The sequence below is a fragment of the Pteropus vampyrus genome, unplaced genomic scaffold, assembly GCF_000151845.1.
Source record: "Pteropus vampyrus isolate Shadow unplaced genomic scaffold, Pvam_2.0 Scaffold73, whole genome shotgun sequence".
In the NCBI taxonomy this organism is placed as follows: domain Eukaryota; kingdom Metazoa; phylum Chordata; class Mammalia; order Chiroptera; family Pteropodidae; genus Pteropus; species Pteropus vampyrus.
The window spans coordinates 6,206,147-6,232,247 of NW_011888854.1; positions in this window are offsets into that span (position 1 = coordinate 6,206,147).

A 26,101-nucleotide genomic window follows, 5' to 3' on the forward strand; every position below is an offset into this window, starting at 1 on the left:
TCGCAACATATGTTGTGGCATGTTCTGCATTATGTCAACTGGGGATTGAAAGTAAAACCCTCAGTTAGCCATTTGGCCTTTAAAAACTTTGTTGATTCTCAAGAGCTATTGCTTTTTTTTTTTTCCTGTTTTTTTTTTTCATGGTAGAAAGATTACTGCTTTTTGAGTATTCAAATTCGGACTGCTTTTTCCCTAAGCTGCTTGAACTCTGAATCTGTTTACTTAACAGTAAAATGAGGAGAATAATATCTATACTCCTTTGAATAGCCATAAAGATTAAAAAGGCATTAATTACAATATGTGTGTATTGAGCACTGCTGCTGCTGTTACTTTTGTTGCTACTCTTGTTCCCGTCCAGACACTTTCTTGGTTAATCAGTCCTTTGTAGATTAATATTTGATTGCTCTACATATGCTGCTTTCTGTATTCTGTATGTGCCGTTTAAATAGATGACAGTATGTGAATCTTCTTTCAGATAGTGGTGCCCAAGGCCCGAATGATGGCCGCCAAAGTTTTGAACTGGCAATACATTTATTATTGGGGGAAAAAAAAAGATTTAAAGTATTTCTCGGTAAGAATAATTCTTAATGAGACAAGATATGGAAACTACGTTATTATTGATAAGAACTAGAGGAATTTGAATTTACATTTTTAAAACTCTATAGAACAGACACTTGAAATCTATTTGTTCCAGTCAAATGATGCAGTCGCAGCTGTCCAGCATCATTGCAAGGAGTGCACTCGAGCGTGTCCCTCAGCAGGCAGCACACATTTGTAAAATTTTGTCACATTCCTTAACTATGTTCTTTCTTGTCGCTTTTTCTATTATTTGAGCTCCAGGCAAGATATAGTATGGAACTCAAAATCCAGAATGTTTTTGCTCAAAATAAACCCTTAAAGCCCAGCAGAATGCAGAGGGAGATTCACATGGATAATGCGATGTGAAAAAAAAAAAAAAAACAGAAGAAAACAGAACATCTATTTTGTTTTAGGAAGGCAGAAGTGCTGCCCAAGATTTATGAAGCTTTGCTCCTTTGAATGAGACCTGATAAGAGTTGGTCACCTCTGGATATGCTTCTTATGAGATCAGCCTGTCATGTATGACTCAGCACTGCGCTTGGAACCGTGGGCTGTACAGAAGCATGAGACTTCATGAGCTCCATCTTTATGTAGCTTCCAGGAGAGATGAAAAGTTAAAGTAATAACTTTATACAAAGCTATGATATAATACTGTGTTAAATCAGGCAAATGTGCTATAAAAATTCAAAGACGAGTACAGTGAAGGAATGTAAGAAGTAAAATGTCGATTTAACCTCAAATGATCCATCACGTTCCAGATTATGGGAAGATCTCGGGCAATGAACAGGGAGGTGAAGAGGAGCCTGCTTTGTGAAAAAGTGAGCAGATCAGGATCACTAGAACAGAGGACTGTGAACCTGGAGAAATTCGTCGGGATAGTATGTCTTGAGAGTCACTTACGGTTTCGGAATGGATTTGGAGAAACTTTAGGACGAGAGAGGATGGAGTGAAAAGTGACGTGGTTTTGAAGGCAGGAAACCTAGGATCAAATGTTTGTTCTGCTTTCAAGTAGCTTGATGAATAGGAAGAATATAGGATCTACTCATGGATCTCAAGGCTAGGGGCAAAAACCTATGTTAAAATAATATGTACTCTGATAAACATATATTTGAAATTATGATGAAGTCTGAGGGAAAAAAGAAGGCAAGTTTAGGCACAGTGAGCAGAAGAGGGTAGTTTGTTGAAGCGTCTGGAAAGGAGAAGGAGGCAAAGTATCATAATCTCTTCTGGCTCCATCTTTTCTATTTCTCTCTTTATTTTCTTGGAATAATGTCATATTTCTAAAATATGCCAAATATTAAAATAAACATGCTGGTGCAAATAAAGAAGTAGATTTCCAAGGCAGGATTAGAAGTCATAGTAAATAGCACATTTATAAAATAGAGATTTATTGTCTTCAAGCATACTCTGCCTTATTCACATGTGTCACGAGGCAGTGGCAGGCTGAATTGTCCTATCACAAGTGCTCCAGCCTTGGTGGACACATACCAGACACATATGACTTTTGAATCATGGAGAAATCCGAGAGGCCCATGAGGTCATTTTGAGCATTCTGCTGCCAGGATTGCGTTATTACTTTACCAAAGAGCTTCAAGGTCATGGCCCAGTTGAGATTTAAACAGCTCATGCAAAACAGCTCTTCCCTTCTGTTAGGCTCATGCTTCATCCTAATTGAGGTCCGTGAAATCTTTTTTTTTTTTCTATTCCTTATGTAAAATTTAATCTCATCCTTTTATATTCTGGCATCTCTGAAGTTTAGGCAAAAACAAGCTATTTATATTTTCAGCAAAGCATATGTCAACATAAGAATGTCCAAATTTATAGAAAAATTTTATAAGAATTTATTTGAGCCAAAATTTTTAAGACATGCTTGGAAGCAAGATCTCAATGGATTGAAAAAATACTCCAGAGAATGAGTTTTGCAGCTCATTTTATACATTTATGTCAAAGGAGAAAACATAAGGAAGGTTATGGGGAATCCATTGGTGGTAGATTCAGGAGGCAGGAGACAGCAAAGTGGTGAAATCTCTAGGATTGGATAAAAAAGATGGAGAAATGCATATCTCTTTTACATAGGTAGGTATAGGATGGTTAATATTTAACATTTACAGCACATAGAGATGGCATGTAGGCAATAAGATAACAATGAGATATTCTTTGCTTTTGTGCTCTCGTGGTCTCCTGGTGCCTGCAGACCTCCACGGAGTCTAGAAAAGAAAATCACTCTGATGTTTCAAAGGTACGTTATCCTGCATGCATAGGAACAATGGATGGGGCTCATTTAAGGTAAAGATTGACCTTCGCTAGGGAAGCTATATCCTAGGATATAACTACACACCATGACCTGCCTAATTAGGAACCTATGATCAGACCATTCTGTGTGGTTACTTTTGGTCTCTGAGCTTGTCGGGCCTGCCATGTGGACCCCTGAGCTCCTCAGGTTTATTACATATTCCCTTTTTTATTTATACATGTCAGGGGGTTGACCTTTGAAATGTTCCATTTGCTAGGTGATCATAGAATCATGTCCACTGGATCCGTATATTACACGAAGTAGCCCTTCAGGGCCAGTCAGAAGCCTCTGCATCCCTGCTGTCTGCTTGTGCACCCAGAGCATGGCTACCCAGTCACATTTCTCCTCCTGCACAGGCTTCTCCTGGACTACTCTTTGGAAAGCTCTTCCTTCATGAGTAGCCATAATAAAGCTATTTAAGAGTAGGGCCCACTTCTCTATTTTTATGTAAGTGTAAAATGCCTCACACTTCAAAAATCTATAGTTTCATCCTGTCCAACTTGATTTGCTTGGACGGTTTTTATATTAGATTCAAAAGAGATGTGTCTCTTGGAATAAAAATTCATCACTACCATGTACACTAAAAAGAACATTGGTGTGATGTTTATTGGTTTGCAAATTTGCCAGAATGTAGAGAATGAGATGCTGGTTTCATACTGAACATCACTTTCATCCTTTACAGAAAAGAAAAGGATAAGTCTTCACACCAGTACCTATAACAACAGGGAGTTCTACATTTCGTTTTGATTAATTACGTAAGACTATATTTTGATGTAGTTGTCTTTTATATGAGATATCTCCTTATGAAAACAACACAGGCATCCTATTCTTGAATAAACCTGAACCTTATCTTTTGGCCAATCTTGGACTCTGAAAATATTCTCTGCAGTGGACTGTTTTGAAGTCAAACATTTAAAAATGATATAGAAACTAAAGCCTTGACATTAGAACTTTTTCTTTTAAAACTAGGAACCTTTAGTTGCGCTTAGGTATCTGGTTCTGTGGCCTTTTGAGATGTTAGTCTACAGGTTTTCTTCTGCTCGTTCCACTTTCACCCCATTACCTACTCTTTCCAGTGGACAGTAAGTAGTTGTATAATGTCTAACCCCAGGGAGCCCTGTGACAGGACAAACAGTGGAAATGATTTGTAAGTCTTAAGGGCTTAATGGATGGCAATTACTAGCTATAAAATAACTATCTTAAAGAATCGTGAAATAAGAAGGATTTCCCTATGATGGACCTTTACTGTTTCCTTAGAGAAGGAGAGAAGGAGGGGCACATGGCCCTGCGATATTGTTTATTGTAATAAGGAATTCGTATTCGGACTTAGTCCCCTTTCTGGCACAAAGCTCCTAAAACCCTGGGAATTTCCTAAGTGTCGATAATGATAAAGATGTCTTTTGCTATGCTAGGGAAGTGACTTTTGGACCACCCCTGAGAATGGGGGCTGGCTGTCAATGAAGAGGACCACATGGTAAGAAGGTTGGAACTTTTATCCTAACCTCCAAGACTGGTGGTTGAATCAATGGCCAGTGGCTGATGATTTCATCCATCATGCTTATGTAATGGAGCTTCCACAAAAATCCAAAAGGAACGGGTTTGGAAAGCTTCTGGGTAGTGAACATGCAGAAGCGAGAGAGTGGCACCTGGCCAGGGCGTGGGGTCCCGGTGCCCCTTTCCGCATCCCTTCCCCCATGCATATCTTTCATCTGGTTGTTTCCGTGTTACATCCTTTATGACATATCCGTACTCTCTTGAGTAAACGGGTTTTTCCGAGTTCTGTGAGCCATTCAGGCAAATTAATGACCCAGAAGGTGGTCGTTGGAACTTCACTCCATATAGCCACTTGGTCAGAAGCACAGGTGAGAGCCCGGGCTTGCCACTGGCATCTGAAGTGTGTATATATGTGCCAGGGGGAAGGTGGGGGATCCTGTAGGACTGAACCCTTGTCCTGTGGAATCTCACGCTACCTGCACGTAAATATTGCCAGAATTGAGTTGAATTATTGGATACCCTGCTCGTGTCTGAGAATTGATGTTGGTGGCAGGGGAAACCCCTTATGTTGGAATTGGGTCTGCGAACCCATTTTAGGCCCAAGAACACAGTGGATTCACCCTGATTTTTGGCAGCATTTTGGCTGTATCTTAGGGAATAGAGGCTTTGTGGGGGAATCTAGGTTGTTGGGACAGTAGACAATCATGTAAAAGCTTTCCAGGTATGGCAGAAATCCTCAGAGGGCTGCGGGACGTGGAGGGTCCAGGCTGAGAGGGTTGCTCGACATCTCAGTGCTGATCTGTGTGTACCAGAACCACTAATTTGTGTAAGAGGTAATATAGGTAACCGTAGCTCCCCAGCCCCTTGGTGCTGCCTGTAGCATCCTTAAACTTTGGCATGAACCATGGGACTCCTTTAATGCCTGACCATAAGGTTTTCACTGGTACGTGGGGATGACAGCTTGAAGTATAAATTAAGCCGCTTTGTAGAAGTGTTGATTATTTCTCACATGCTCGAGTTTGTGGCCTGATAGTTACATCCTCTGCATATATGAAGTGTTCTCTTTAGTCACCGCTCCCATTGGAAGTATCAGATTAAATCTTATAAATGCTCGCCCTAGAGTCTTAAAGGACATCACTCTTTGGGACATATTGCAAGTGTGTCCTGTTTACACTTTAGATATTTTGGTATTTTAGTTTTCTTTAGGAGAAAATAGAAAAGAAAATCACCTTCCTCCCTTCCCTAAAATTCTGGCCATAGGAAAATCAGCAATGGAAGCATCTCCCATTACTGGAGCTATCATCTTGGAACATCTTTGATCTTTGAAAGAAAAAGTAGAAAGCTGGCATTATTTCTGGGCCGTTTTACCTTCTGGCTTTCAGGATATGTCATCAAGATAAATGAGAAATAATAGAATTTGTTATATGCATTTTTATCTGCATATTTACTTAGAGAATCCATAATTTATTGATTAATTTGAATGAAGTGACATTTTAATGTATGCTTTCCAATATTTTTTCTTAAAAGTTGAAGTGTGTGTATGTGTGTGTGTCACAGCATTTTCTTTCTGGTTCTTTGTTCTTTTAGCTGCTATCCAAACGGAAAAAAAGTACAAATGAAAAATAAAGCTGATTGAGAGAGACAGGAATTATTGGCTTCTCTTTCTGACACTCAGAGAGTGTTGACAAAATGCGTACTGTTCTAGACAGGCCACAGTGTTGAAACAGAGTATTTAGTTTGGGACTTTTTTATGTCAAGTCAATATCTGGGCAATGTTTATTTACTAGTTGACAACATTTGTTTGGATCTGGCTACCAATTCGGATTGTACAAGAAATCTTACTGAAGAAGGGTTTCTCCCTAGCACCATCTTCTCCTGAGACGTGATGGTATAACCTAGAGAATGGAGGACTGTTTTGGAAGAATTTCTTTCAGATGACATAGAGAACAATCAGGATGTCCTTGGAAAAAGCTTGGCAGTGGCCTTGTCCTTCAGCCCTTTGTTCGTGTGGTTATTGACATTACATTTTTCTGACTGCACATCTGTGCTCATATATTCTCATGTATGTATGTTTGTATCTAGCATAGGAAATCCCCCAGAAGAAATAGAAAACAATGACGTAAAACAATAAGGCTGAACTATTACTCAAAGAGTGAGAAGAACCTGGAGGAAAATGTGAAATAGAAGCCTTCGAAAGGAGGGAGGGCTACAAGTTAGGGTTGCTAGATTTACCAGATAAAAATACAGATATCCCAGTTAAATTTGAATCACAGATAAATGACAGATATTAAAAATGTACAAGTATGTCCCAAATATTGCATGGAACATACCTATTTAAAAACATATTTATTGTTTATTTGAATTCAGATTTAATGGAAACCTGTGATAAAACTACCTGGAAACCTTTGTGGGTCATTTCCTCTTAGGGGTGGGGTGAGTGGCTCCCCCTGAGAAGTCAGATGAGGGGTCCAGAAGTAGTGTGATAGTCTCAGGATAAATTAAAAAATCTCACCTTCAGCCGAGGAGGGGTGCGGGGGAGGCCCGGACCCAGGGTTCCCAGTGCGAACAGCTTCCTCTGGACCCACAGGAACGCTCGTGGGTCGGCAGGCTGGGGAGCAGAACGGCGGGAGCTGATTCTTAGAAATGGCCATTTTAGAGGAGAAAGAACAATAACAGCAACGACCGAAAGATGAAGAGTTTTGAGAGCGATAACTCGACGTGAAAGAATGAGGCAGGAAGAGCGAGGCCGCTCCAGGGTCACGGAGCCCTCCCTCTGCTCCCAGCCCTGCGCCCCTGCCTGGAGAGCGCGGAGACGCAGCTGGCCTTCGTAGGTATGAGCGAATGAGAAAGAGTCTGGGTTTTTTTTCTTCATTTAATTTTTTTTTTTCATTTGTGTTTATTTATACTTAATGCCTATGTGTACTTACGTTGTAAAAAGTAGTGTAAATTTGGCTTGAAGTTAACAATTTAAGAAAGTGATAACTAAGATTAGTGAAAAATGTAGCATTCATTTTATATTTATTTGCTTATTTATTTGATTTTTATCTTTCAATGAGAGTTGACATTCAATGTATTCATTTCAGGTGTGCAACATAGTGGTTAGACATTTATGTAATTTACAAAATGATCCCCCTGAGTAGTCTAGGACCCATCTGGCACTATACATAGTTATGACAGTATTATCGACTGCATTCCCTGTGCTGTACTTCATACCTCCATGACCTTACTGCAGCTACCAAGTGTACTTCTTAATCCCTTTACTGTTTCACCCAGCCCCCCAACCCCACTCCAGTCTGACAACCATCAATTTGTTCTCTGTATCTATGAGTGCCTTTTTGTTTTGTTTGTTCATTTATTTTGTTTTTAGATTCCACATATATGTGAAATTATATGGTATTTGTCTTTCTCTGACTTATTTCACTGAGCATAATACCCTCTAGGTCCATCCATGTCATTGCAAATGGTAAGATTACATTTTTCATGGCTGAATAGTATTCCATTGTATATATATGCACCATATCTTCTTTAGGTGTGTAGGCCAGTATTTTCGTTATTTCTCAGTTGCATTTTCTTGTTCTCTTACTCTGGATTCTGCAAACACATAATTCATAAAATCAATTTAAATTTCCTTTTGATGTTGATCTTCATCAGTTCTTAATTTAAATACCAAACAAACACATCACACATCACAGATTCAACATTTCATATTCCCCTTCACATGCTTGCTATTAGTAAGCCTCCACATTCTGATTGCAATTACCACAGATCTAAGTGTATCTTTACCAGAAACTTGCTAATTTGTAACTTAAAAGCCTGAAAAACAGTGGATTTAAATTAATTGGGTATCTGGTATTTTAAAATTAGAAAACAAGCAGTTGATAACGGAAACAACTGAATATCAGTTGAGAAAGAACAATTATTGTACTTTATATTACTATTTTATGGGGACAGGTAATGGCTTACATGAGACTTCCAAGTTGCTCAAAACTATGTATGTTTGTACAGCTTTGTATTTAAGCACTGGTTGTAGGTCAATATGCCAAAAGCCAATTAGCCAAAAGCCAATTTACAGAATGACCAATTCCCTGAATCACAAGAGAATTTCTTAGAGTTGTAGTTTCTCCTGTATCTTTGCCCTTGCCTCTATGTTCTATGCCAGTGAGAGTTTTCCCTTACATACCGTTTGCTGAATTTTCTATTCATGTGGTCTTATGTTGTCCCTTGACTCTGGCGTCTAATGGTTAAGGCAAACATTCAGGTTAAAATAGTAATTAAAAACACTAGTTTGGGCCTTTGGGGCTGAGGAATGCTAAACAGAGAACGAGAAAAGCATAGTAGACTGATGAGGAGGCTTAGAAACTGGCTTTGCCATTAAGGAGCTGTATGACTTTGAACATGAAGTTTATCTGCTGAAGGCTTAGGTTCCTGATCTCAATACGTTATCAAGTTTCTCAACTGAGAAATGGGTCCGTGGGAAAGAAAGAAGTGGGCTTACATTGTGCGTATAACTGAACAGAGCTCGTGGTCCCTGTTACCTACGGAGAAGAGTGTCACTCATGTAGACAGTTCCTTTTCCGTGCATCCTAATAGGTAGCGGGTTGAGGCCATGGTTCTCAGATCCCTTCCAGACCTGATAACCTGCAATTTCATGGTCCTCTGCACATACCAGAACTGCTGTTCTTTGTGGGAGTTTTCTGTGTCTGTGATTTGAGTGAGTTTCCACCCAGTAGTCCTCCAGGAGACACAGTGCAGATTCGGATAACATGCTTCAGCTAAATGGGATATAAAAACAAGATACTTAAAACAATTTTACTAACAAACACATTGATGCCACCCACAGCCCCTTTATGAGATTCCTGCACCACTGTCCATCATGATGCTGCCCAGTAGACTTGCCGCTCTGGCCACAGCACTCTCAGCCTGCCCCCACAGCACAGCACGTCTACAAGTTAGACAGTGGCCTGTGGATGGGGCATTAGAGAAGCACACCTCAGTGGAGATCATGGTGCCTGATTGCCCTGATAATATCTTCTCTTCCACATAGTTTGAGCTCAATGTATAGAAAAAGTCAGGCAGTTGATAATGGGAACAGAAGCTGGTATAATAATGTTGGGGCAGGAGAAAAGGGCTTAACATAATCTTCCTTCTGAGGATGACAAGGTCACGAGTTGTGAGAGCCGCCCCGGGTCCTCAGTGTTGCTCTGTTTCCTGACCCATGCCCCATCTCCCTGAAGCCTGGCCGGGCGTGCATTCTGGCATTCCCTCAGGGCTTCTCCTCCTTGGTGATGCTCCTGTACTTACACCAAGTACCCGTCTGCTTGTAGCCTGGGCGACTTTATTTTCCTCAAGGTGAAGTGCTGGACACAGAGGTACCACGAGGTGATAGTAGAGCAAGCCCTGACTCTGCATCCAGAAGGGCATCGTAGAGAACGTGCTTCACCTGTGACTTGAGTAGCACCTGGGCTGGGCGGACCAAGAGGAGAACAGGGGACCAATTGTACAAGTACAGGGAGGCAAATGGAAACAAACCAAGTGCGGGAAATGGGCCATGGTTTGGTATGGGTGGCACAGAGTAGCGGCATGTGTGTGGGTAGCATATGAGCACAGAGTGTCAGGTAAGGACCAAATCAGGATGAGTTTGCATTTTATACTGTAGGTAGGGAGAAGTGACAGGATTTTCACAGGAGTGCCTTGGTAGCAGTATGGAGATCTATTAGAAAAGAGTAAGCCCAGAGCAAAAAAGATAAACTGGTGGATTGCTTCAGCGTGGTAGGGGAGTTATAAGGACCTAATCTAGCAGTCGAGAATAATTTTAAAGGAGATTCTAAAGCAGCAGAATGAACAAGAATCAGTAATTGGTGTGAGGGACCACTCATGGATGGTTCCCAGGGCTTCTGGTCTAGGCGACTGGGCAGGTGGAGGTAATGATTTCTGAGCAAGAGAACATTGGAGAAAAACAGATTTGATGGAGGGAGATAATAAATTAAGTTTCAGTTCTTTTGGAGTTGAGGCACAAAAATGTGCAATTGTCTTGATTACGAAGTCCAGACTAATGATGGAAGACCCCAGATAGAGCAAGATGATACAGGAGCAAATTATTTTGGGTTTCAAATGAATCTGACATTGCTCTACTTTTTCGTAAGTACCCTTCTCTAATCCTGGGGCTCTCTCGGCATACATTTACAGTAGCCCAGAGAGAGTGCCTTAAGGATCCGGGTTCCTACTGATTTTGCAGCCCTTTGCTTTCGGGGTGACTCGGAGGAGGCAGCTGGTTGGTGGCACATTCATTCCCGGCGATGTCTCCCTAATGAATGTCCTCGGACAGTGTGCAAGACGATACTGTGGGACGGGAGAGGACACCAAAACAACAGCAAGCAAAATCTTCGCCTGACGTTTAATCTCCTCTTGTTGCTCTGGCACTGAGTAGAGAAGTAAGATAATGGCTTTGTTTTCCATCTTGTCTAGATTCTCTGACTCAGAAAGGAGTCGAGCTGGTTTCTGAAGCAAAGCAAACCGTATGGAACTTCCAAGCGCCTGCTCGTGTCCTCTCCTTTTTCTTTGTCCCGTCCATAGCTTTTAGGTTCCCTTAGTGGTTCTCTCACTATACGGTGGTGAAGTCGTTTCCCATTAGGAGGAGTTCACCGGGTGCCGCTTACCCAGGCTCACTTAAAACTGCTGCTGCTGCGTGAGCTGCTTCCAGGGCTGCTCACCCCATCAGCATCCGCTGAGGCATCTGTCAGTCAAACCAGTAGCTGCTGACAGCAACTTTTTAAGACTCTCTTCTCTTAACCATAACACATTAAACACTTCGAAAACAGATAAGCAAACATTTTCTCATTGTCTGTTGTACGTGTTTCCTTTCTGCACATTTCAGTATAATGAAATTCATGTCGTGCGAAGAGAATTTTGGTAAAATGCTTTGCATTTCATTCTTTACCACTTTATCCATACGTGCACGGTTTCTCATGAATCGTGACACATAGGGTTAGTGTGATAGTAAGTTTCCACTCTTTGTTATGATCCACAGCTCGACTTGCGGTTCCCTTGTGAAAAATGAGGTGTTCCTGTTTACATTTATTTATTCTCTTTTGTTTTGCTCATCTTCTCCATTAGCATGAATCCCGCATTTTGAAACCTAGGAGAGCCATTAGTAGTGGCTTTTTTAGTACTTTCACTGTGATGCGCACTCAAGAAGCTATGTGGAAATAGGCTTTATGATGAATTACTGTTACAAAAAGAACTGTGACACTGATAAATATTAAAGAGTCACCGTTGCCCCCATGGAAACCATTTTGTTTAGTTGCTTCTAAAACCTATTCTCTGTACTTCTCTTCCCTTTTATTTCTGTGCTGATTTACATGACAAGAGCCCGGTTCTCGGGAGTACATCTGTCTCTCTTCTCTGCTTTGAGTTGTCACCCTCTCTTTGCCGGGAAGATGAGGGACAATGAAGTGAGGAGTAAATGGCTACTGGAGCAAATGAACTCTGAGAAACAAAGATCCCCTTTTCATGCAGATTTCCATAGTGATTTAACATGAAGGGAGGAAAGAAGCCGGGGCGCAAGGTACTGAGAGCCGGGTGGTGGTCCGCGCCGCTCCACGGAGCCCCGGCATCTCTTCAAGACTGCCGTCTGTCAGAGCATCTCTTTCCCTTTCGTGCGAAGTGGAGCACGTTTCAGTCCTAAAGGGAAACGTGGAGCGACGTAAAGTCTAACCTCAGCCGTAGGGTCTGGGTGTACATTTCCACCACCCGGCCCCCAGTGTCGCTTTTCACTTTGTCTCTCATCCCTATCCGGTTGGAATTGTCCCTCTGTGGGCTGGCTTGTGGCCCAAGCTCCAGTATCTTTAGTCTTTCTCTCCAGATGGATCATTCTTTTTTCAGAATTCTCATTGCATTTTGACTTAGTGTCTATCACTTAATTACCAATTCCTTCTTATGAGCTGTTTTTCTCACCAAAATTTATTGATGAAATCTACCATATATTATAATGCATCTCTCTGTATCTATAGATCTTGATAGAATAGCAGATTTATAATATGTGACTATTAGATGGGCTAGCTGCCATTTAAGAATCACAAAACTGAGAAGGATACATTTATTTGGTACATACATCTACCCGTGATTGTTTCACTTCTCACTTTAAAACTCATGGCACCTTGTCTTAAAGACAAAGCACGGCCTGCTTTTGATTAGTTGACTCTTCAGCGATGCCACCATTCACGGAATGGTCAGTCAATGCATTTCGGTTAAAATAATTTTTAACTCTGTGGTTTGATACCTACTCACATTTTTTTTTTTGCTGAGATGTATTATTGATAATAATAATATTTATAATAGCAAATACTAATGATAAGGTAATACCAGTCTTACCTTATGTATACTTTTATTCAGTGCTCACAATAACCCTATGAAGTAGGCCATAGTATTGTAATCACCGTTTTATTGAAAAGGAATCTGAGTGTTAAGTAACCTGCCTGCAGTTACAGAGTTTGGGCCTCAGCAGCCTGGCTCCTGGGGCTGTGCTCCTGACCACTGTTCTCGTCTGCCTCTTCTGTGCCGTTGGGTCTCCCTGCTCTCACACTCTTTCCCTGCCCCTCACTGTTCAAACTCAGGGACCAGAGAGTCTGAGAATGTTTCTGACAAGCCTTTCATCTGAGATCTTCATACTCGCCACGCAGACCTCAGAGATGGATTCAGGTTGAATAGCGAGGTTCACTCTAAATATAGTAGCATATTGCAGTCAAAGTTTGAACACGAGATTGCTGGAAACTTTTAAAGTTATTGTGATGTGGTGCTAATGAAAATGAAGGTAACGAAGGCCAGCAGGTCAGGTAGTTGGATTAGAATTTCTTTTGATCACCATTTCTTTCTATCAGTTATTTGTTAGAGTTAAGTTATGGAATGGGTGAATGGAGATGAAATTGTATAGGTTTTATAAAGCTGAGAGAAGGAACCTGTAACACTTCAGGTAAAATATAAAGAAAACAATTCCTGAATTTATTTCTCTTCGTGACATATAGAAAGATAGTCCGAGAGTGGGAAGGCTCTTCTTCACTCTGACATTTATGGAGCCAACGTGTGTCCTGGGGCTAAATTATTATCAAAGTAGGTTTCTCTTAAATAACTCAAAGGACAAAGAGGTTTTACTTATTTATTTTTGAACATATGTGTGGGTTTGTATGCTTCTTTGAGAAGGTTATAGGAATCATTCAGACTATACTTGCATTTTCTGAAGTAATGTATGGTGAAATTAAAGCTATACATCTCTCTTGTCATCCAGAGGGATGGTAAGAATTTTGAATCCATGTCCATAGTACAAAAATGTGATTCCAGGGGCGCTCCTTGTGGGGGAATATCAGAAGCTTCTGCCAGCTGTGCGCTAGAGAATTAAGCCCAATTGCTCATAAGTCAACGCTTGCTGGAGCGTGGGGGGTGGGGGGCGGTGAGGTGCTACGTGTCAGCAAGTATCATCATCTTCACCAAGGGAAATACCTGTTTCTCTAAATCGAAACAAAAGTGACTAACAACAACCAGCATATGCCTAGAAATTATTTATTCATCTGTCAAATCTACTGGGAACCTATTGCCTTTCAGGCATAGAAAAAGAGTAAATTTCACTCATTGCCTTTTAAGATCTTATCATTTGAGGTGGGGGAGGGAAAGAGGGGCGGGATGAGGGGACATTTGAAAACTAGTATCACAAATTACAGTAAACAAAAAAAATATCTCTGTGATACTCAAGTACTGAAGGGGTAGGGAAAAGCTTCACAGAGCAAGAACACTTCTGAGCTAGGCACACAGAGGAGATTGGACTTCTCTGGGTAGAAGCATGGGGATGACCACTTTCCCTGGAGGGAACAGGCTGCCGAAGGCATCAAGATATGACAAAGCAAAATATTCTTGGGGAACTAACTGCAAATTGGGACACACAAAATACAGAAATGCTCTTCCATTTTGTTATGGCCTATAGTTCTTGTTAATTTAGAATGCTTGGTATATGTTGCTTAATTCATCTTTAACACTTCCATCTGAGAGTGTATGTTTGAAGATTAGCATCAGATCTGAGCTGCTACGCATGGCGGTCAGTCTTGGTAGGAGGTCTTGGTGCTGGCCTGGGAGTTTCCAAGGGCACAGGCCAAGCGCAGCAGTGCCCGTGTGGACCACATGCTGTGGAGGGAATGCCTGTGGCCACTAGATGAGAGACGGCAACAGCTTTTGGGGGAGCCGATGTGCTGTTCCCCGAAAGTCCATTACTTGCTTGCATTTCTGTATTTTACATTTTCTGTTTCCTCTGCTTCAAATGCCCTTCTCCTCTTTTCCTATGTGAGAGAGTCTCATTCTTATTTTGAAATAAAGTGAAAATTAAAGGCTGTTATGTGGCAAAGGTTCTTGCCTGACATGTGCATATGCCATACATACACTTTGCTGGTTCATGGTGGAGAAATATATATAAAAGCTTTTCTTTTTTCTTTTATAGTATAAATTGTTCGACTGAATTTATTTTAGTCATCTGGATTAGTTATGAGTCAAGAGGACATCTGACTTTCAGAAACCACAACTATCATGGCTTGGTGATGATGACATCGGTATGAAGCATGTGCACGTGTGTGTGTGTGTGTGCGCGCACGCGCGCGTGTGTGCGTGTGGAGGCAGGGCATAGGAAAGTGGGCTCTCCATTCCTAAGTACAAAATAACCCAAAGAAAAAACTTTCTGAAGTTTTAATGTGCAGTTTCTTCACCCTGAAAGCAGCTGTGTTCTTTCAAACCATCAACCAATACGGAATTCTCGGCAGGATGCAGGGTGCCTTGCTCTGAGTACCGACACCACAGACACATTGGTTGTGGTGTTGAGACACACATAATATGGCTATAGCCACTGGTTTCATTTTCCAATTGGCATCTGAATATAGGCAGTTTTTTAAAGTAGTAATTAGCTGAACCATCTGAGAATTTCTTTCCAAACTGCATGCTAGTTCTTATGAGTCTCATTATTTTGCTTATTAGGCCATCTGGTTCAACTAAGTAAAGCCGTGTGGTGGTTATCTGGTTTCTGTAGGTTCCTACATTAATCTGATGGACATAAAGAATGATGGGCATGTCTGTAGTCTGCGCCAGCCACAGATACCATGTATCATAAGGGGATGATTATTTTGTTTTGGGGTTTATTTGTTTTGGGGGTTTATTTTCAACTTAGAAAAGAATAGAAATTCAGTTATATTTTTAGCTTATGAAGTCCTAGCACCTGAGAAGACAGACTGCAGAAATGTTTTATTGACAAAAACTGAAAATACCGATTTGAGAATCTGGTTGGCAGTGACTTCCAACTTTGATCTTGTAGTGGAATATATATCAAGCTGATTTGTGCATCTCACAATGTCTGTTATAAGATGAGCTTTCAGCCTTAAGATTTTTTCCTCTGCCCCCCACTCAAGTAGACAGCCAATCTATTCTGTTGGGATCATTATGCCATTTCTTCAAAGAGTATAAAACAGGGGATGGACCTAGAACTATGTGGAAATAACAAAACTGTGCCTTAACACTGGTTTCTTATTAAGAGGAATTAATACACACATAATTAAATTAACTAATAAAAATTGTATGTATTTCTTCTTGAGTATAAATGTTTTGAACTTCCTCACCTTTTTGAATCAAAATGATTTTCCAGTTCTTTTCAGTTCTTCACTTGTAAAGATAAGTACCATAACAAATAAAAGGCTCAAGGATATAGCAAGTTTGAAACATGCTTTGCTTAGTTTATGGTGAGATTCACATCGCAATGAGATAGGCAGTCGTTGGGCCGCTTGGGAGCTCCCTGCTCACATAGTGGACACACCCCAGTGGTGAATTAGATTACTGCGTGGATGATCTCACTCACCCATTGAGGGAATCAGATCAGCTGTTTCTGTTGTTTGGCCTTCGTGTTCATGTGAAACTGCCAAACTCTGCCTTCTCCACCTACGGTAAATTGTAAGTAGAAAACGTTGGCCACCCAGGCTCCCTCTCCTCCAGGGCTGGCGGCGGCCCCGAGCAAGCACAGCGCAGCCATCTTCACTGATCTCTTGACCGACCTGCCAGTTTATCAGCGTTCTCTGTAAAACATACTGAGCGCAGCTCGGAGCACACACAAGCTCCCTGCAGTCTAACTCCTCTGTGGTATTCTTGTGCACCTTTGCTCCTATAAATGTTTGTTGTTTACTTGTAATAAAGAGTCCGTTGTTTTTTTCACAGTTAAGTTCCTGGAAGGCGGATTCTGAGATGGAGGTTATCCTCCTGGAAGTTCACTAGAGGGTTGCCCTTGAGTCAACGCCTGTAGAAGCTGAGGGAGGGAGGGAGGGAGGCTTCAGCAGAGGGAGAGCTGGGCTACAACAGTCTCTAAGGAACCTTGCTCCGCCTCCACCAAAAGCTCTGTATCTGGGATGGCCCTTTTAGAGGTGTCTCAAGATGGGGAACAAAGGGCCTCACCTACCCCCACATGTTGACCAATCATTGGCTGTGGCTGTCCCAGAAAGTGGCTTTCTCTTTAGCAGAGGCAGTTACCAAGGGGGGCTGGCATCTGGGGGCTGTTTGTGTAGCACTGCCAGTAACGGAGGGAATAAGCCCATCGGGCCTGAAGCCAGATCTGAGTGGCACATTAAAGATTGCATTAAACCTCTTCACAGAGATTGTAGGTATTGCCAGTACATTTGTTTAGTTAAACATTATTTGGATCTGCATAAGATGTATTCAGAAAGAGAGAACTTTTTCTATAGAAAGTATATTGATTGCTTTTTAAAGACTCAAAAATTAAGGTGTTAAAAATCAAATTACATGTGAAGGATATGAATATTACTATTTTAGGGAGGCCACTGATGAACCTTATGAAGTGATAATTTTTATAGGTCACAAACGGCTGGCTGAACATTGACAATTACATATGGAGAACACTAATATAAGTGTTTAGAAAATGTCATAAAAAAATAGAGGGAGTCTGCAACCAAGTTACTTTGTAAGTATCTTTCAGTTTTAATTTCACTTAACAGAAAATTAAACTGAAAATTATAGATTCACAGGGATGGCTATGGTTTCTTTAAAAAAATGTAACATACCAATCAGAGACTTATACTCAGAAGAAATCTGTTGACCCTACATAAACAACTCATCAAGGGACGTATGTGCACTTAAGCATTTCAGGTTAAAATGAAATGTTGAGAAAGTATCTTATTTTCATGGATTTTAGTTTATTTTCATAGTGGATTCAACCACTATGCATAATCCTGTTGATAAGGAGAAGGCTTCTACAGGACTAGGTGTCTAATCTCAAGTCATCTGGTGGGGTTTGGAAATAATCTTCCTACCTTAAGAATGAGATATCTTTTGCCTAGGGTAATGTCAGCATCTTTACGTGAGAGATTTTCACATCCTCTCCCCAGGTTAAGGGCCGGTCTGAGAACCAGGACAGACTGCTAGTTCCTGAGCTGACTGCCGCTTCCTGGAATTCTAAGCACCAGTAGTTGGCTAAGCCTGTTTGTTGCCTCCTTTGCCAGGTGCTTCTTCCTGGTGTTTGTGCCATTTTCTCTTCCTTCCAAGCTGCTGATTGATGTTCAGTTTTAAAATAGGCATGGTTCCAGGACCCGTGGCGCCTAAAGCATATACAATTTAGGAGATCTTTTCTAAGGAAAAAAATATCAAATTACAGATTAAGAATTTGGCGTAAAGTAATTATTTATATGTATAAATTGGTAGTTTAGGGAAAAAAACCTCTTTACAACTCATTATTGGTAATCTGTCAGTTTTTAAGATCTCTGTCAATAAGCAAACCTCTGTCAAATTTTATATATAAGCTTTCTCACAGTATGACAACATTTTTGGTGCAGCATCTAATCTTAAATCTTTTTCAATTTTGTAATCTTCAGGAACTGGTTTGTCATCGATGACATCATTGCAGACGTTCACATTACCTGAATGTCATCATTTTGTATAATGTCAGCAAAAAATTAAGTATCGTTCCTGTATTTCATTTAATTCATGTTTCTTCATGAATGGAAAGTATTACTCTGCGTTGAAGAAGAGTTTACCTCCCGTCTTTGGCCCTGTCCCTCGTTTCTTCCCTTTTCCCTACTGTTTTTCCTTCTGGGATTTTAGCATGGCACTCAGCTGAGAACACATGTTATTATAAAAGAAAGGTTAAAAAAGAACACTCAGGTAGATTCTAGAAGAAAAGTATGTGACGAAAAGTACATCCGTATGGAAATGAAAAGAAGTTGTAAGCAGGACACTTGCTGTATATTAGAGAATTGTTTAAAATGCGGGGATATAGCACCCTATTCCTTTAAATCAAATGGCACTATGCGGTGTTACTGACAGACTTATCTGTTAGCAGGTTAATGAGGTTAAAAGGCTTCTTCCACCTGAACCGTTGTACATCTGGCTTGAGATTCTTTACTGTGAATGAACAAAGGACATTTCTCAGAACACTGTCAGAAACTATTCCAGTAAGAATTCCAGACACCGTAACATGATAAATGGATACTTGGTTTATTTTAATTATTGGATGAGGTGTAGGATGGCTAAGTCTTTAGGTTGTGTGAAGGTTTCCGTTTTACATTTCTTTGGGTTTTGATCTTCTTTGTTGGTCTACTTTCTCAAAATGGCAGACCTCAGGTTTTTCGGAGTCTGCTATCGTTCCTGAGATTATTTGCATACCTGTTAGTTCTGTTAGACAATTGCATCATTTGATGCAGGTGGCAGAAACAATATCCCTGCAGGATAAATTACACTTTAATTTCAACCAGCCAGAGATGGCCAGTGCAGGATAAGCTGCTCTGTGCTGTGTTTCACACATTTTCCCCGGGATTCTAGAAGCTCTACTGCGTCTTATTCTCTAGTATACGCTTATTGGCATGCTCAGAAATTGGAGGCCGTTCTCTGAAATCCCACTGTAAGAATAAGGAAAATGTGGGCCCCTAAAATGGAAATATCAGCCCCTACAAAGAATGTCAGTGTGAATAAAATACTTCTTCATGGAAAATGGCTACTCGCAATTGCAATGTGGTAGGCTCTCTTCTCCTAATAAATCATGAAAATATATTTGTTTATTTTTTAAAAAAAAAAATTCTTCAAAAAGCGGATTCATAACTTGGAAAAAGAGGTTTTAAATACTGTCCTCTGCCATTTGGACAGTTGCATCAGGCCTTCTGAAGAGCCTTCCCTGGGGATCTGTGTCTTTTCATAAGAAGCTTATAAGTCTGTGATTTAAAAAATTTGGAATCTTGGATTAGTCTTTTTATTTGGAAGATAGGATTTTTTTTGTTGTTGTTCTTTTCCCATATTTTAAAAGCAGTAACACCCTATACCAAGTATATGTGTTTATGGTATGCAGGTCTTTCTGAGGAGCCCATAAAAACTTAGGTCCCCCATTTCCTTGTGAATTGGTGATTTATTACCACAGTTGAATAGTTCTTTTCATTGGCGTAGGGTGTTTTTTTTTCAAGGTGTACTTGATCATGATTAATGAGTCTCTAAAATCCTAGAGCCTCCAAAATCCTAAGTATGCGAGTTATCCTTAATAAGTGTTAATTACTTAAGGAACTTAACAAACCTTAATTTTTAGAACTTTTATGCAGTTATGTTCTAGGAAACATTTCTTTTAAATGCATATAAAATTGAAAATAATTTTTGTCAATGAGTTTAAATGATTTTAAAATAATGCATAAACAGAAATAACTCAGGTATGATATATCCATATATAATTACTCATATGCAACTATGTTAAATCATACTCAAGAATAAATTTACAAAGTAACTTTAGCCAATTATGCAGAGTAATGTCTTTAAAATGATAAAAGCTTTTGGTATATGATTTCACTTTAATTTTTGTGGTCACAAATGACAGTGATTCTCAGTGGGAGTTTTTTTTGCCTTATTTTATCCTAAAACAAAACACTGTTCTGATAGGTTTATTAACCAAAAAGAGATTAAAAAAAAAAAACTCAAGCAAATACAAATATTTATCACAAAATTTACTTTCTGTATTTCTTTGCGCTAGTTTAGATATGTCCTCATGGGAATATTTTTGTCTTGAAAATAAATAAAGTGCTAACAAATAGACTGCTGTATCCTAAGACATGTTCCTATGATGCTAGTGTTCAAAACTCTTGGCTGCCTTTCACTCACTGACCAGAAATATTACATGATAGGGTCACAACTGATTACTTTCCATTATATTTAAATAATTGGACTCAAATTAATAATTGATAGCCACGATGGATATTATCCTACATTCTAATGCTGTCGTTGTTTGAATGGTCTGCTGTAGTATACATTTTGTCCAATTGAGAAAAACGTAGTCTTTATAAAAATGACAAATACATGAAAATAGAACTATGAAATTTTTTGAAGCTTTATTTCGTTTAATTTGGATTGTGATCCAACTGGGAAAAAACATTTTTCAGGGTGTTTTAGGCTTGGTTTGCTGATTCTACTGTCTAATGATAGAAAGCAAATTATGTGCTATATCTGATTGAAACACATTAAGCTATTAAAATCAGGAGAAGAAAGAATGGCAATGGATTTGAAAGGATCATGAGACAGTATTTTATAAATATTCTTAGTGGGGCTATTTAAATTCAAGAAGTAATTTTTAACTCTTTTTTCAATTACAGTTGGCATACAATATTATATTAGTCTGAGGTGTACAACATAGAGATTAGACATTTATGTAGCTTATGAAATGATTCCCCCTCGACAAGTCTAGCACCCAACTGACGCCATACATAATTATTGCAGTGTTATTGACTATATTCTCTATGCTGTACTTTGCATCCCTGTGACTGTTTTTATGTCTGGCAATTTGTCAGGAGTAATTAGTAATAAAAGTATCTGAGAGGTTCAAATTCAAATAAATATTAATTAGTACATAATTTTTGAGTTTCTAATTTGAGTCCATTGTTGGACTATATTGTAGAAAAAGCAGGAGTGGAATATATTATTACATCTGCCTTCTAGAAATTTAACATCCATTTAGTGAGGCAAAACAACATAACTCACCTTTCATGGGAGCTATCATAAGGATCCATTTTATTGGTAAACTGTTCTCCCAGAAACCTGATCTTTCAAAACATCAGATCGTACAGTGTAAAAACAAGTGATTCCTTGAGGAGATACGCGACGATGCAATAGAAAGAATCTGGAATTTGGAATCAAAAGACAAGTCGTGTCAGTTTCCTCTTATGTCCAGAGTTATATACTTTCAGCCTACCTTTGTTTCTCCTAGTCATTGCTGTCGCTGGGGCGGGTTTTCCCTGACAGAACCTCACCTTGGCTGCACTGAGTATCTGTCACCATGCAGCTTCTCATCTTCCTCCGCGTGGGCTCTGGGAACCCACTCAGCTATTCTGGAAGATGCACAGCACCAAAAGTGTGAGAGATTAAAACTGTGTGGGGAACCTTTGATCAATGGGGAACACGAGCTGGTGGACAAATATTTTATTCTGCTGTCCCTCAGGTAGCAAGTTCTGAGATGCATTCTCCCCACACCTTAGGCGGTCAGTGGGGTGAACCCCTGTTATCATCAGTGAGACCAGCTCGATAAGCCGTCCTTGCGCTGGCTTTTCCCTTCGGCCTCTTTCGCTGTTGCAGGTCCATACCCAAAATAACTTATCTGTACACAATCCTTTTTCTCAAACTCCACTTTTTTGGAGAAACACAGATTGATACACTGTTTTTGATATTTTCTGTGTGCGGACATGGCAAAAACAAAACAAAACAAACGAACAAAACACTTTATATCAAGATGCAGCCCAGATGGCTTGGGTTTAGGCTCCAGTTTTGTCAGTGACTAGCTGTGTAACCCTAGGCTAATTACTTTACCTTTTTGCATCCCGGTCGCCACACTTGCAGAATGGGGATAAAACTAGTACCTACATTGTAAGGAGCGTAGTGATGATTAGAAATAATATAAATCACTTAGCAGTACCAGACTCATGGTGAGTGAGGCCGAAGTGATTTCATTCATGCAAAGCTTATAATAATGCCAGGCGCATTAGTGGCTTAAAACAGTGCACTTTATTTTATAATCTAGAGGTCAAGTTGTCCACAGTGCTGTGTTCCTTCTGAGGTTCTAGGGGAGAATCAGCTTCTAGAGGCCGCCCACATTCCTCCCAGCTCATCTCCTGTCGTCACGTCTCCTCTGAACCAGACTTCCTTGCTTCCCTCTTACATAATTATTGTCAGGGTGATCTCCCCATCCCAAGATCTTCAGTTCAATCACATCTGCAAAGTCCCTTTTGCCATCCAAGGTGACGTATTACCAGGTTCCAGGGATGAGGGTGTGGACATCTTTGGGGAGGAGTTATTCTGTCTAGCAGAACAGTCAGCATAGTCGGCAAGATAATCGCACATGTGTCCCAGTTATATCACTTATTACAATGAGACTATAATCAGTGGCCTGCAGTCTATATTTATTATATATATTTATATCATTACGAAATCCTGCTATAAAACTGGACTTTTAATAATGTCTCTTAATCGATGTACTGTTTTGTAGATAGCTTTATTCCACTTCAGGTTAAGCCTGAGCCCTGGTGACATGAAGAGATTCGCAGCTTCCCAGACTCCCATGGCACCCAACACTAGCCTTTACTATGCTGTATTTTAATCTGTCACTTCTTTTTCTCTCTTAGAAGACTGTCAGCTTCTTGAGGGGCTATGTCCTATTTTTCCATGAATGTCCTGTGTGCCCATTTTTAGAACAAAGTAATGCTCACTACTTCCTGGTGCATGATGACAGAGATACCTGAATGTAGGTATATACGAGAAAATGGCAAGCACATAGAATATCTAAAGGATAGTTATTAAATCTGATATGTTTAATCTGTAACTATTGAAAGGGTTGATCATGAATCTTTTACATTTAAGCCACTAAACTGCAGAGATATAGCAATCAATAAAATGTTATAATTGCTTTAAATATTTTGGTGGTAATACTTTGGATTAATGTGCTAGAGAAAGTATTTTAAAGAAAGTGTGCTGCAAATCAGCCTTAATTGCTGTGGACAGAGCACTTAAATACAAGCTAAGGCTAACTTCTCTCCTCAGAAAGACTGATGATCTCAGAATTTTATGGTGTGACGACTGGAAAAACAAGCCCTTTGAAGCCACTTGTCCGGTAACAAGCAGATATCACTGCTACACTCTTTATCTTTGCAGCAAAACTATGCAGCTAAGAGGCAGGTCAGGTAGAGCCGCCAGCGGTTGGAGTTGTGCCCGGGTGCCTCAGGTGACGTGAGGTTTTACTGTGCCCTGAAACCGTGTGCCAGAACTCTAGGAGTTTCCAATTTTAATTTTGTAATGAAATTAGGTGTGAATGTGATGACTGATGTAATGTATGCAGTACTATCAGATTTATATCTGACATTAATATGTTGCTTCTGGGTACAGTAGTGACTTTCCCAATTTTCCCTATCCCTCGGTCTGTTGGAAGGAAGCCATCACGACACCATGATGTCAGGCCAAAGCTCTCTTTCCAGTTGTTGAAATGGCATTTGGTGTAAGTCACTGCAGTATTTTGTGTGGTCCACAAATTCAAATTCCAGCTTTAAAATGCCTTTTATTTATACTAGTAGTGTTGTTTCTCAGTAGAATCGTGTTCATTGTGTGGGAAATGTTTTTGTACAACTTTTCAGATTTGATATGCTCAGATTTACAGAATCATTAAAGCTTTAAGATATGCTGCTTAGGATATGGGATAGCAAATCCAGTTTCATTAATATTGGTCTTCTCTGATGTTTAAAGCTTCCAAAATTTGAAATCTATGTGTGAGTAGCTGCAACGGTTAACTTTATGTGTTCACTCGGCTAGGCTATAGCATCCAGATGTTTGGTCAAACACCGGTCTAGATATTGCTGTGAAGGTATTTTTTTTTAGATGTGATTTAATTTAGTCTTAATATTTTTGAAATGTGTGGCTAAAGCTGACAGTCCCCGCACACTTTCTGAAAGTCATCATTGTGCTACGACTACAATGAGAAGTGGAAGCGTCAAAAATGTGTTGCATAAATCTATCTCCATTAGCCCTTAAATCTGATTTTTGTAAACTGCTAAAATTTTATAATTTCAATTTTTGGATCCTAAGCTATATTATTATTTTAAGTGCTTGCGAAATGTAAAACATGCCATAGGAAGACAGAAGTAAAAATAAAAGAGATTTAGTACAATTTTAGTAATGCATTAGACTTCAGAAACACTAAAATAAATCAGTTTAGAGATAGAAAAATAACCTGGGTGTTAATAAATAAATATGTTCTTCTCTGTATACTCAGCACACATATTCTGAAACTTCACTCATCCTTTCATACTGTTGTCATAAACCCATGAACAGTACAGCTCTGTGGTAAAGCTTTTTCTTATATCAGACTCCATATAGCCTTTGAATGCATGTCCCACTCAGTTCATTTTTATGGGAATTATTGCATGCAAATGAGGATGAATAATGCATGTTCTGTTTTTCTTGCTGGGACCAGAATAATGCAATATGAATTACATCACAAAAAGTACACGTTAAATTCATTTTTTACCCAGTGATGACCACTTTTGGTCAGACTCTTTCACTTCATCCTTCTTCTCGAACATCTCTTGAATGGATCTAGTGTTTCTACCAGAATAACTTTCTCTGGCGGGATCATCTCCGCATGCATAGTCCCTCACATCAGGCTTCCTGCCATCTGTTTCACATTTTACTTCCCATGTGTGCTTGCTTGTTCCATCATCTGTATTAGTTTGGAGCTAATTCTTGAGTAAGAAGTAATGTGCTTTCCTGAGTCTGTTCTGAATTGCCGGGGGTTTGGGTATTTGAAAAACCTCTTATGCAAAAACAGTGAACATTATGGGTATTAGTGAAAATTATTCTACTTTGAATATTTTATTGTGAATTATATTTCAGATTTAGGTTAACTAGTCTTACATAGTGTTTACTAATCTGATCGAATTTGAAAGCCAACGTCTCTTTAAAAATACATAGAAGAGTTATATAACAGGGCACTATTTGATGGCCATGACAAGTTCATTAAGAGAAATTTGGAACTTGTACAAAGTTTCATAAAGAACCATATAATAAGCTGATAACCAAGATTTTTCATTCTTTTATAAAAGAGAAGCATAGTACATTGGTGGTGTCATCTACAAACGGAGGTGCAGTAGACAACAGGTAGCTTCTTTATCTTTGACTATGACATTTGCATCAAGAAATAAGACAACCTTAATGATTAACCCTGAACATACAGGGCAGCTGGGCACCAGCAAGTCCCTACTTCTTATTGCATTAATAGATTAAGGTATATATTGTCTACACATACTTAGTAATGGGAGTTCCCAGGTCAGTTTTTATAGTTCATTTAGCCTCGGGAGACATCTGGAGAAGTTTTAAAGGATGTCAGTAAGCTTACGACTTGAAGCCTTGATGGATGTCCTGGCGTGCATCAGTAAACCGGGCAATAGTGGACGCTCGGGACAGCATGTCCTTTGCACTTACCAGAAGCACTGATGGCTGCATGCCCTGAGGTTTCCAGGGTGAGAGAGGTGGGAAAAGAACATGAGTGCACCCTTAGCTGTCTCTTTCCGAAAGGATACCTGGGGCTTTGGAAAAGCAGACAACTCTTGATAGGAAGAATGTATTAGTTTTACATCTTATTTTCAAAATGGAAATTAAAGACAACTCACTCCCCCCAGGAGATGTTAATTTTTGCCTAAGTCGAACTGTAAT